A 14152-nucleotide genomic window follows, 5' to 3' on the forward strand; every position below is an offset into this window, starting at 1 on the left:
TTGCTCAATATACAGATTGAATAACATCGGGGAGAGGCTACAACCCTGTCTCACTCCCTTCCCAACCACTGCTTCCCTTTCATGTCCCTCGACTCTTATAATTGCCATCTGGTTTCTGTACAACGAACCTGCCGTTTTAGTCAAAGAGAGAAAGTGTGCGGTCGGTCTTTACTTAGTTTCGTCAATCGCACGCAGGCCGCAGAGCAATTATTCCTTTGTTTTACAATTTGTCGTGTGGAAAACCTTTTCATACATACATACCTACATTAATAATCGGTCCTAAAAAGCGAAAAGTGCACACTGAAAATAAGAGATTTTTGACTGAATGGACTGAACAATATTGTTTTACGCTGCCTGATAGGCCTCAAGCGGTTCCAGTTTGCTTAATATGTAATAAAACTGTCGCTGTTATTAAAAGTGGCAAATTAAAGCAACGCTATGAAACAACTCACCAGCAATTCCACAAAGACTTTCCTCTTGGCAGTGAGGCTCGTAAAGAAAAACTACAGGTAATATAATCCTATTACATGATGTATAAATGTGATATGTATAGCTGCTTTGTAAACTTATCAAGATAAAATTTAAATTACATAAATATCTCACTTCTTACGAAAAAAAAGCACGAAATTGTTGGTTCGCTGCATGAGTGAGTAAGAAAAATTGGCAGAAGCAGCGTTATGTGTGTGTTGGACACTTAGCAAACACCAAAAACCATTTTCAGATTCTGAAATAATGAAAGAATGTATGTTGGAAGTAGCCTCGGCACTTTTTGAAGAAAAAAACGGGCGTTGTCGCTGCAATTCAAAGTATTCCAATGTCGGCAAGAAGTAATACAAGAAGAACGCAAATTTTTAGCTACCGATATTAAAAGCATTCTGCTTGAACTTCTGGAAAAGGCACCATGCTACGCCATTGCATTTGACGAATCATGTGACATTGTTGATGATGAACAAATATCTATTTTCGTGAGATTTTTCGACATTGAAAATAAGATATTCAGGGAAGAACTGCCTTTGGAAGGTAACACTCGAGGAGAAGATTTATTCAAAGCTGTTGACGAATTTATTAATAATTCCAACATTCGTTATGATACAATAGTGTCGCTTTCAACTGTCGGCGCCCCGGTGATGATTGGAAAAGAAAAAGGTGTAGTGATGAAAACCAGGGACCAGAATCCCGGTCTGATATCGTATCAGCGTATAATTCATCAGACTGCCCTTTGTGGAAAACTCAGTGCTACACTAAAAGAAGTAATGGACAGCTTGGTGCAGTTGATTAATTTTATGAGATCTCATTCTTCTCTTCAACACCGGAAGTTCAAGAAGTTTCTTTCAGAATGTGATGCAGCGTATTCTGACATATTGCAATACAACAATGTTCGTTAGTTAAGTAAAGGTCAAGTTGTTGAGCGTTTCTGGCTAAGAAAGGAAGAAGTAACCTTCTTGCAAATCTTGGATACGCAGGGAGCAAAGAACCACAAAGAGTTCATAACAAACGAGCGCAATATGCTAGCTGTGGCATTTCTGTAGGATATTCTGAAATATTTAAATGCGCTCAACATAGAGTTACAAGGGAATGGGAAATTAATATGTGATCTGATACAAAGAGTGTCTGCTTTTCGTCGTAAGATGGATATTTTTGAAAAAGGTATTATTGCAAGGCACGAATTTATTCATTTCCCAACAACTCTTGAGTATAAAGAAGAGAACTCTGAAGAAGACATTGCAGTGTTTGTAAGATTTCTGTCAGATCTAAGGGACGAATTTGCTACAAGATTTCGAGGCTTTGCAGAAATTGGAAAGCTGTCTCAGTTGCTAAAATTTCCTTACGAAGTAGATGCATCGGCAGAATGGACTGATGTGGCTGCTGAGTTGTTCAGCGTTTCAAAGTCTTCACTTCAAGTGGAGATAATCGACTTGCAAGAAGATATTTCTTTGCAAATGTGTGGAACTGTATCCGCTGAAGAATTTTGGGGTAAACATGTTTAAAAAAAAAGGATCAAATGGCTCTGAGCACTATGAGACTTAACATCTGAGTTCATCAGTCCCCTAGAACTTAGAACTACTTAAACTTAACTAACCTAATGACATCACACACATCCATGCCCGAGGCAGGATTCGAACCTGCGACCGTAGCAGTCCAGCGGTTCAAACGTGTTTCAGAAAAATATAAAAATTGTAAGAAAGAAGCTATCAATCTGGCCACTATGTTTGGTTCGACAAGTATATGCCAATCGTCGTTCTCGAAAATGAATTTTTCGAAGAACACACATCGGTCAAGGTTGACGGACGCCCACCTCGTAGACATCTGTACCCCTCGGACACCGAACTTTAAAAAACTGGCTCAAGACCGTCGATGTAATTTCTCACATTGAATATGTTACAATATTAACTGAGAATTCCTTTTTTTACTTGGTTTGTCCTTTGTTTCGAAACTAACTCGACTTGAAAACAAAATAAAAAACAGTACCTTTTAATTAGTTTTTTTCTGGACCTCCGTAAAAAATTTTACACCGAATCCGGACCCCACTGAAAACTACTTGCCGAGCCCTGGTCTAGCAGAATGCGGGAGGGCGCTATCGTGTCGTACTGTAGCACCATTCGTTGTTCTCGGACTGCGTCTGCAAGCCGTCTCAGTTGCTGAGAACACTTGGCGTGTTATGGTAAAAAATGTTCAAATGTATGTGAAATCTTATGGGACTTAACTGCTAAGGTCATCAGTCCCTAAGCTTATGCACTACTCAACCTAAATTATCCTATGGACAAACACACACACCCATGCCCGAGGGAGGACTCGAACCTCCGCCAGGACCAGCCGCACAGTCCATGACTGTGGTGCCTAAGACTCTCGGCTAATCCTGCGCGGCATGTGTTATGGTAAAGCAGCAGATTAGCAAAGAGTTTATAAGCTATATCGTGACTGTCCAGTAAATGTACGATGAATATGATACTTTTAACGTGAAATAAGTATAAAAATATGAATAAAGTACTATCATTCGGAGTATTACTTCTGCTAAATATTAAATGTTGCTCATAGGGGGCAACACACAAAAACAAACCTACATTCTGATTTCGTACAGAAATTTCGATGTTTTGTTGTGCACGAAAAAAAAAAAAAACCAAGCCAGAAGTTTACGGTACAGAAAAAGGAATATTCTAGGTCCAGTAACTACGCTTGAACAAACAGTTTAACGGAAAAATGTACTTAAGAAAAGTGTTTGAAATTGGGATTTAACGACTACTGTGAGCAATTCAATGGACTAAAAGCAGTCAGCCGTCCCTAATTTAGGGCCAATGACTCCAGGGGGAAAGGGCCAGTGTCTTTAGACAAACACAACATCCATGTCTCACCGGGATTCGAACCCGGACTCATCTCTGACGAATGATCAGAAGGCAGTCGCTTAGATCAATGTGCCACCATTGCGACTAACAAAAGATGTAGAACTCACAATAGAAAATACAAACAAGGAGATGTCATTTATTCATTTGACAGTAAGAAAGATACTAAAAAGGGATTAATTCTCCATTCTAAAAATTTTTCAATTAAAACAGGAACGAAATAACATCACGACTATCGAGATGACCTAGTCCGATGCTTCAGCATGTCTCCCATCAGTGTAGCATAATTTCAAAATTTAACCCCCGTCGGAGGTTCGAGTCCTCCCTCGGGCATGTGTGTGTGTGTGTTGTCCTTAGTGTAAGCTATTGTAATTTAGATAAAGTAGAGTGTAAGCCCAGGGAGCGATAACTGCAGCAGTTTGGTCCCATAGGAAATTACCACAAATTTTAAATATTCAAGGAAAAATTCATTCGCACCAGAAAATAGTTCCAAAGCTTTATTAGTCCATTTTCTTTCAATTAAATAAACATCTGAAGTAAATTTGGTTTCACTGGTACACTCAGTTTTCTAGTTCAAAATGTTCAGCCGATCCTTCCTGTTTCAGTTATTTTGGGAAATTACAAAAATTGAGCACAAAAAATTAGACACTGAAGACATTTTTTTATCCTCAGACAGTTAAAGATTGAGAACAAGGCATGAAAATTGAGGATCGTTAGCAGAAAATGTGGGCAGCTGGTCACCTTAGTTTAATAACTGAAAGTACACTACTGCCATTAACATGCTACACTAAGAAGAAATACAGATAAACGGGTATTCATTGTACCAAAATATTATAGTACAACAACCATGTGATTACATTTTCACGCAATTTGGGTGCATAGATCCTGAGAAATGAGTACGCAGAACAACCACCTCTGGCCGTAATAACTGCCTTGATACGCCTGGGTACTGAATCAAACAGAGCTCGGGTGGCGTGTACAGGTACAGCTGCCCATGCAGCTTCAACACGATACCACAGTTCATCAACAGTAGTGACTGGCCTATTCTGACGAGCGGGCCAGTTGCTCGGCCACCATTGACCAGCCGTTTTCAATTGGTGAGAGATCTGGAGAATGTGCTGGCCAGGGCAGCAGTCGAACATTTTCTGTATCCAGAAAGGCCCGTACAGGACCTGCAAGATGCGGTCGTGCATTATCCTGCTGAAATGTAGGGTTTCGCAGGGATCGAATGAAGGGTAGAGCCACGGGTCGTAACACATCTGAAATGTAACGTCAATGCGAACAGGAGGCGACCGAGACGTGTAACCAATGACACCCCATACCATCACGCCGGGTGATACGCCAGTATGGCGATGACGAATACACGCTTCCAATGCGCGTTCACCGCGATGTCGCCAAACACGGATGCGACCACCACGATGGTGTAAACAGAACCTGGATTCATCCCAAAAAATGACGTTTTGCCATTCGTGCACCCAGGTTCGTCGTCGAGTACACCATCACAGGCGTTCCTGTCTGTGATGCAGTGTCAAGGATAACCGCAGCCGTGGTCTCCGAGCTGATAGTCCGTGCTGCTGCAAACGTCGTAGAACTGTTCGTGCAGGTGGCTGTTGTCTTGCAAACGTCCCCATCTGTTGACTCAGGGATCGAGAAGTGGCTGCAGGATCCGTTACAGCCATGTGGATAAGATGCCTGTCATCTCGACTGCTAGTGATACGAGGCCGTTGGGATCCAGCACGGCGTTCCGTATTACCCTCCTGAACTGACCGATTCCATATTCTGGTAACAGTCATTGTATCTCGACCAATGTGAACAGCAATGTCGCCATATGATAAACCGCAATCTCGATAGGCTATAATCCGACCTTTATCAAAGTCGGAAACGTGATGGTACGCATTTCTTCTCCTTACACGAGGCATCACAACAACGTTTCACCAGGCAACGCCGGTCAACTGCTGTTTGTTTATTGGTAAGTTTCCTCAAGTCAGCACGTTGTAGGTGTCGCCTCTGGCGCCAACCTTGTGTGAATGCTCTGAAAAGCTAATCATTTGCATATCACGGCATCTTATTCCTGTTGGTTAAATTTCGCGTCCGTAGCACGTCATCTTCGTGGTGTAGCAATTTTAATGGCTAGTAGTGTATATATCTATAATACGAGATTTGCAATGTTGTGCCGTTGGATGTTGCTGGTGATGGAGGGGGGGGGGGAGGTGGATGGTATCGAAGGAAGGAAGGCGATTGGGTTTCACGTCCTGTCGACATCGAGGTCATCAGAAACTGAGCGCAAGCTCTGATTGTGTCAGGGATGGGGAAGCAAACCGACTGTGCACTGGAGCCATTTAGCCAAATCAGGGGAAACCTGAAACTAGATGACCGGACACGGATTTCAACCGTCGTCGTCCTAAATGCGAGTCCAGTGTGATAACCACTGCGTTACCTCGCTCAGTGATGGAAGTGAAAACGAGGGGGATCATTTTTCCGTTTTCGCTTAAGGCGGCGAAACACCCAGCAAACGTCCTGACATGACGATTGATATACATCCTGAAGGGAAACCAACTCCCAGTTCACTACACCTTTGACACAAAAGCAGAGAATAAACCAAATTTTCGGGCATACAAATGGAACAGGAAGGAAATGTCGATATGCAAAAGGAATGCAAGCGTCTGTTGAGACATCCACTACAGAAATAATCTAATTGTACAGATTTACTGGAAGCATTGAATAACGCTATACAACCCATCTGTGACCAGTGATACCAAAAGCCAGTATGGCGGCCATGGCGTCTTAAATCGCGCGTATTTCAACAACACGACATAGTTGTGTGAACTATATCTGAGCAGCCGTCTTCGGTTGTTTGCAGATGACGCTGTCGTTTATCGACTAATAGAGTCATCAGAAGATCAAAACAAACTGCAAAACGATTTAGAAAAGATATCTCAATGATGCGAAAAGTGGCAGTTGACCCCAAATAACGGAAAGTGTGAGGTCATTCACATGAGTGCTAAACATGAGTGCTAAAAGAAACTCAAACTTCGATTACACGATAAATCAGTCTTATCTAAAAGCCGTAAATTCAACTAAATACCTACGTATTACAATTACGAACAACTTAAATTGGAAGGAACACACAGAAAATGTTGTGGAGAAGGCTAACCAAAGACTGCGTTTTATTGGCAGGACACTTAGAAGATATAACAGACCTACTAAGGAGACTGCCTACACTACGCTTGTTCGTCCTCTTATAGAATACTGCTGCGCGGTGTGGGATCCTTACCAGATAGGACTGACGCAGTACAATCAAAAAGTTCAAAGAAAGGCAGAACGTTTTGTATTTTCGCGAAATATGGGAGCGAGTGTCACAGAAATGATACAGGATTTGGGCTGGAAATCATTAAAACAAAGGCGTTTTTCGTTACGACGGAATCTTCTCACGAAATTCCAATCACCAACTTTCTCTTCCGAATGCGAAAATATTTTGTTGGCACCGACCTACATAGGGAGGAACGATCACCACGATAAAATAAGGAAAATCAAAGCTCTTACGGAAAGATATAGGTTTTCATTCTCTCCGCGCGCTATACGAGATTGGAATAACAGAAATGTGAAGGTGGCTCGAGGAACCCTCTGCCAGGCACTTGAATGTGATTTGCAGAGTATCCATGTAGATGTAGATGAACTATGAGGCTTTGGCTGGCGATATTCTTGTTATTAACAATTTTAAAGTATCCAGAATGAGATTTTCACTCTGCAGCAGAGTGTGCACTGATATGAAACTTCCTGGCAGATTAAAACTGTGTGCACGACCGAGACTCGAACTCGGGACCTTTGCCTCTGGCAGAAGTAAAGACGTGAGGACCGGGCGTGAGTCGTGCTTCGGAAGCTCAGATGGTAGAGCACTTGCCCGCGAAGGGAAAGGTCCCGACTTCGAGTCTCAGATGTGCACACAGTTTTAATCTGCCAGGAAGTTTCAATTTTAAAGTATATGAAAAATTTGAAAAGGTCAAACAACCATAGGAAATAGATGTTTTCGTCAGGGCGTATATATAAGTATGGAATGCACGAATGTGTATACACATAAATAAAATAATTTCGACTCAGTCGCTGGCTTCACCAATTCACAACCACGCTATGACCCGCCTCATAGAGACCTTATGCAACGCTACATTCGTCGTCCCTGTCATGAGCAAGAGGTGAAAGATGTACATTTTGTATTAAGTGCATGTGCATGGAACATTAAATTCTAAATTTAAAACATTTTCTGTGTAGATACTCAACAGAATAGGACGAGATACCCAACACAAAGCTCCTTACATGTTTTAAACTCCATGATATTATGTACACAGCATTTAATAGCCTCTAGCAGGTTGTTGAATGCAGGTTTACCTGTGTCTGACTCCTTTCAGTCTGTTATCACAATCTCCAACTGTGATGTTGCTCATGAAAGCAGAGAGGTAATATGGCTTTCAACACACACGAATGACTTGGGTATTATAAACATGGAAACTGTTCCTAACACAGGGTGTAAACATGGACAAGGGAAACAAATTCCGGATTTCCTGGTTAAAAATACAGTTTCTTCCGCGTGAAAACACTTTTTCGATCTTAAATGACAGCAGCTTTTCCCTCATAATTGTAAAACTTATCAATCCCTTGAATGGTTATGTTTTTATATAAGGGAATAGAATTTCTCGGCACTTTAGAAAACGACACTCGGGGTAAAAAAACATGTTTTGGAAAGATCTTTGATGGGCAGCAACATGTACGCTGCTTATTTTCGTATTACGAAAGTATAAATTCGGATTCCACCAAAAACAGCAGGTTACTTTCCGAAGCATTGAAATCAGGATTGCAATGCGCCTTTGCAAGCCAGTCATAGCTCATGTCACGTGACCTCGCCAGCCAATGACAGCGGATATTCAAACCATAGGAGACGTGATGTACTCAGCCAATAGCAACATCACATTTAAGCAGCACAAATACACAAACAGGAAGAGTTAATGTTTTAAATTAATAAACGTAGTGTTGCTACTAGAAAAGCAAAGCTTTCACAGACTGCAACAGGAGCTAAGCTTTCACATATAACGATCTTTTTTCCGAGAGTTACACCTTAGGATATATCACACATATATGCCAGCAAGCCGGCCGGGATGGCCGAACGGTTCTAGGCGCTACAGTCTGCAACCGCGCGACCGCTACGGTCGCAGGTTCGAGCCCTGATTAGGGCATGGATGTGTGTGATGTCTTTAGGTTAGTTAGTTTTAAAGTTCTAGGGGACTGATGACCTCAAAAGTTGAGTCCCATAGTGCTCAGAGCCATTTTTTGGTGCCAGCAAAATTTTTAGCCGAGTCCAGTGACTTATCCTCAAAGTGTTCCACAAATTAGTTACCAGAGAGGAGACAGGGCATCCCATAATACTACATCAATTTGCTCGTAATAACGACATACGTGTCTGGTCTTCTGGGCTCGAAATTCCTCTAAATGGCTCGTCACCAAAGAGTTAATTTTTAAATGAGAGTCAAACGCTCTGTGATTTAAGAAATTCATCGTACATTCTCGCACATAGTCCAGCTTGCGTAAAAGGAAATTTACTTTTGAAGTAGTTCTTTTCACACCACCATTCGCTATATTTTCCCACGACGTGTTAGAAACAGGTTCGTTCCTGCAGTTGTCAGAGAGCGCCAAATAACAGGCGACACCACGCTTGCGCAGCTACCATGATGCAGGAAGCCCGGATGTTCGTACGTGTAAAACACTAAAAGATCTTACATTGTGTCAACAAAGAAGCAAGACATCAGAGGATACTTCAAGAGCATCGGAATTTCGTGAACCATACCAGAACGTGCACATTTAAACTGCATACTTAAAGTGCTCATTCGTATGTCCAGATTCCCAACGAAGTAGGCCTCGACTTTACTAAGCTTTTCAGCGTGGTTTTCGGGATGTAAATTTCCTTGGAGTACCAGTACTATATTGTCTCATGTTTGGTTCTTTATTATGGCACAATGCCATATGTACTAGAAGATGTGCACTTGAAATGCAGCGAGGAGTTGAAACTAGCCAGTAGTGTGGAATTAAACACTTCGTTTCAAATACATTGACTGTCTCAGCGGCAAAGTTTAGCAACAGCCAAATTTCTTTAGCAAACCGACAAAAATAACTTCATTGTTCTGCAAGGCGATTAATGCTTGACTGTCAGAAAGATGGAAATAAAAATAAAATCTCACACTAATAACATATTTTAGCCTTGCGTAATTATGTGAATGTATTTTAATTCACTCGTTAGCTCCCGGCCACAGAAATCCGTTTCCTTCTCATTTGACGCGAGAGCAGTAAACGAAGAAAAAACAGCAAAATCACTAAATGTAAACACGGGTCATGTGGAGACTACACACTTCCCCACTAATGCGTTCCTTTCAGATTACGCCGATACAATCGCTCCCTACTTAGCAGTCATATACAACCGCTCGCTCACCGTTAGATCTGTTACCTACAGATTGGAAAATTGCGCAGGTCGCACCAGTGTTTAACAAGGGTAATAGGAGTAATCCATCGAACTACAGACCTATATCATTGACGTCGGTTTGCAGTAGGGTTTTGGAGCATATACTGTATTCAAACATTATGCATCACCTCCAAGGGAACGATCTATTGATACGTAATCAGCACGGTTTCAGAAAACATCGTTCTTGTGCAACGCAGCTAGCTCTTTATTCGCACAAACTAATGGCCGCTATCGACAGGGGATCTCAAGTTGATTCCGTATTTCTAGATTTCCGGAAAGCCTTTGACACCGTTCCTCACAAGCGACTTCTAATCAAGCTGCGGGCCTATGGGGTATTGTCTCAGTTGTGCGACTGGATTCGTGATTTCCTGTCAGGAAGGTCGCAGTTCGTAGTAATAGACGGCAAATCGTCGAGTAAAACTGAAGTGATATGAGGTGTTCCCCAGGGAAGCGTCCTGGGACCTCTGCTGTTCCTGATCTATATCAATGACCTGGGTGACAATCTGAGCAGTTCTCTGAGGTTGTTCGCAGATGATGCTGTAATTTACCGTCTAGTAAGGTTATCCGAAGGCCAGTATCAGTTGCAAAGCGATTTAGAAAAGATTGCTGTATGGTGTGGCAGGTGGCAGTTGACGCTAAATAACGAAAAGTGTGAGGTGATACACACGAGTTCCAAAAGAAATCCGTTGGAATTCGATTACTCGATAAATAGTACAATTCTCGACGCTGTCAATTCAACTAAGTACCTGGGTGTTAAAATTACGAACAACTTCAGTTGGAAAGACCACATAGATAATATTGTGGGGAAGGCGAGCCAAAGGTTGCGTTTCATTGGCAGGACACTTGGAAGATGCAACAAGTCCACTAAAGAGACAGCTTACACTACACTCGTTCGTCCTCTGTTAGAATATTGCTGCGCGGTGTGGGATCCTTACCAGGTGGGATTGACGGAGGACATCGAAAGGGTGCAAAAAAGGGCAGCTCGTTTTGTATTATCACGTAATAGGGGAGAGAGTGAGGCAAATATGATACGCGAGTTGGGATGGAAGTCATTAAAGCAAAGACGTTTTTCGTCGCGGTGAGATCTATTTACGAAATTTCAGTCTCCATCTCTCTCTTCAGAATGCGAAAATATTTTGTTGAGCCCAACCTACATAGGTAGGAATGATCATCAAAATAAAATAAGAGAAATCAGAGCTCGAACAGAAAGGTTTAGGTGTTCGTTTTTCCCGCGCGCTGTTCGGGAGTGGAATGGTAGGGAGATTGTGTGATTGTGGTTCGATGAACCCTCTGCCAAGCACTTAGATGTGAATTGCAGAGTAATCATGTAGATGTAGATGTAATTCAGACTGCTGTGCGAACCGGCTCCCTATCTACGATATTTCCGCACCTGGGCAACACTAGATAGTGCCCCTCCCCCACGAGGGTTTGAGATAGGATGTCAAAAATTTTAAAAATCGGATTTTCAAAAATATGTTTATTTGTACCGCACACCTTTCTGAAGAGACTGACACAGCAAATGTGCTCGAGGAAATGTAAGGCATGTTATTTGGTCTTAAGCGTGCCAAGGTGCAGTGCCAAGCCTCTTCACACAGCACGTCACTGTATTTCGCTCTGTGTAGTTGAAAAAACGCGTATATCTTGTAATGGATGCCATCAAACTATATTCAGGACTGTGGAAATTAAAATGTCCTGTAGTCTCTCCTGCTCCCAGACGGCCAGTTTGACATCCTCGACCTCTTTTTTTTAAAAAAAAAAAACCGCAAATATTAGTTGTGGGATTATTTGTAATCGGGAGAACAAGAGCTCAGAAAATTTGCGCTCTTTATTGACTATTAGGCCATGATTATCTCTTTTGCTTGGCATAAAACTAAATATAGGATACATAAAACCAGTAGAGACAAGAGACAAGCAAGACCGTACACTTTTTTCAATCCTTAGCTCCAAGCATTTTTTTCTCTCCAATCTTGCTACAGCTTTAGATGGCGTGCTTCCCTTTCTGCGAAAGAATCTATTACCTCAAAAAAGTTCGTCAAACATTTTGCTACACGAAAAATCGAAATGTGTAATACTGCAAAGGCTGTTAATACAAATAGTACCTAAGACTGGTGTGGTTTCTCGAACTGATTACGTCTATTTTGTCACTGTCTGCTAGATAAAAGAAAGTAGGCTTTCTAATACAGCAGCAATTTTAACACACATCAAATAAACCAGGCTGTTTTGGCACAAATGGTCATTTTTATAACACGACAGTATATAATTCACGAAGTGCCAATATCAAATGCCTATTACGCTTATTGCAAGCGAAGAGATTTATGTTAGTTTCACATTTCATTCATACGCTCCAGTTTCTCAAGCATGAGATGGGAACGTAGTAGCACGAAATTTTTATAAATTTGGAATCGTCATACTCTTCCATAATTTCTGTGATGTCCCTGTTTCTTCTCCTTTCTCATTTTAAAAAACAATCTTGTCATCACTAATTCCGGAACCATTCCTGTCACTGTCAAAACTTATTCGCCGGTTAACTTCACTAACCTTGCCAAAATCACCGGTTTAGTTATCACGCGATTATCTTCAGGTTAGGCGTACAACGCGTCTTCCGCGCTACTTCCAGAGTAGAACTTAATCAAGTGCAACTGGCCCTTACTAGTGTAGCGATCTGACCAAAAATTTTCTGTCGAAAGTTCATTTTCTTTTATACACCGAGGAGATAATACGTAATCTTTCTTACCTGTTATTCCGGTTAGTCGTTTATTTCCACTCTGGTAATCTGAATCTATGGCTTTCGCTAGTAATTGTAACAGCGCTGGTCATTCGCAAACCCAAACAACCACATAAACAAGCAGCAGTTGGCATTAACCTGTTCGGCTTTATTCTGCTCAGCCCCATCCCCTTTAGCCTGCAGGGAAGTTTATTTCTAGATGCACGCATTCAAAAATCAACTTATGATTCATTCAGAAATCAGCTTAGAATGTGTTCAAAAACCAACAGGGATGCGTTTCAAAATCATACGAGTAATCGATAGACCAACGTGCGCTGGATGCTAGGCGCTTTGTGAAACAAGGTTTTTTCCTCAAGAATATGAATTCCCCCCCCCCCCCCCCCACAGTAGCTTCCGATTAATGGCAAGCTTACAACACCATAGGTAATTTGGGCTACAATCATCTGACTGTTAATCATTTGTTTTATTTTGTCGATCCCTTTACAAAGGCAATCACAAATCACATGGAGTCAGACTGGCAAAAAGCTAAAGAATAGAATAAAAGGCGTTTCGGAACCCACCGTGCTATGCTGAATAGCTATATATGTGCAAAATATACAAATATAATTTTTTGAGAAAATTTTGTTATTAATTTCATCTTTTTTGCAAAAAAATGTTTTTGAAATACCGTGCATCAGATATGACTAACACAGAATTTTTAAAATAAAAGCTCTCGTCTTGCTTATATCTTTAGAAATACGCTTTTCCTTCAAAAATAGGTACTTTTCTCGTGATCAATAGGTGCTTCACTCGTGATCAGCGCATGTACCCACTATACTGCGTAAGTGCCGAATGATCGAGCTAAATATCAGGCTAGTAAGTAACTACATTTTTGAAGTAAGGCATCTCTACCAAAGCAATTGTAGCCTAGTTCGTTAATTGGCAAATTACTAACTAGGCTCTGAGCGAGACACAAACGCGTGTGGAGGTTACACACATGCACAGCTGACTTACCGCCGTCTGTTTTGTGAAGTGCTTCCGCAGTTCGACGCGCGATTTTATTACACTGCCTGCAGACATGCTGGTAACGAACTGCGACGCAGAACAGCTAGCGCTGCAGTGCTGCCGCCAAGCGGCCGAACCGGGACATGCAGACAACTGCGAAACGGCTGTGAACTCTGCACTGCGAACGCATGCAACAATAAAATATACTGAGATGACAAAAGACACGGGACAGCGGTATGTACATATATATCTCGTACACGACGTATAAAAGTGAAGTGCATCGGCAGAGCTCTCGTTACTACGCAAGTGATTCATGCGAAAATATTCCCGACGTCATAATTACCGCTCGACGGGAATTAATTGACATTGAACGCGGAATGGCAGTTGCAGCTAGACGCAGGCGACATTCTGTATGGGAAATCATTAGGGAAATCAATATTCCGAGATCCATAGAGTCAAGGTGGGTTGTGAAGACATTATTTCAGGCATTCCCTTTCAACACGGACAACGAAGTAGCCGATGGCCTCCACGTAACTAACGAAGCAGCTGCGCTTGCGTGGGCTTGTCATTGATTACAGACAAGCAACAACGATGGTGTGGTAG

General features: G+C 41.8%; 1 protein-coding gene across 1 annotated transcript in view; it reads right to left on the minus strand.

The window, feature by feature from the left end:
• LOC126426417 (ankyrin-1-like) overlaps positions 1–13651 on the minus strand; it is a 100645-nt gene extending 86994 nt beyond the window's left edge. Inside the window, exon 1 of the mRNA XM_050088334.1 lies at positions 13559–13651. The gene's annotated coding sequence lies outside the window, so the exon portion shown is untranslated. The remainder of the gene's footprint in view (positions 1–13558) is intronic.
• Between the last annotated feature and the right edge of the window lie 501 nt (positions 13652–14152).

The sequence above is a fragment of the Schistocerca serialis genome, chromosome 11, assembly GCF_023864345.2.
Source record: "Schistocerca serialis cubense isolate TAMUIC-IGC-003099 chromosome 11, iqSchSeri2.2, whole genome shotgun sequence".
In the NCBI taxonomy this organism is placed as follows: Eukaryota; Metazoa; Arthropoda; class Insecta; order Orthoptera; family Acrididae; genus Schistocerca; species Schistocerca serialis.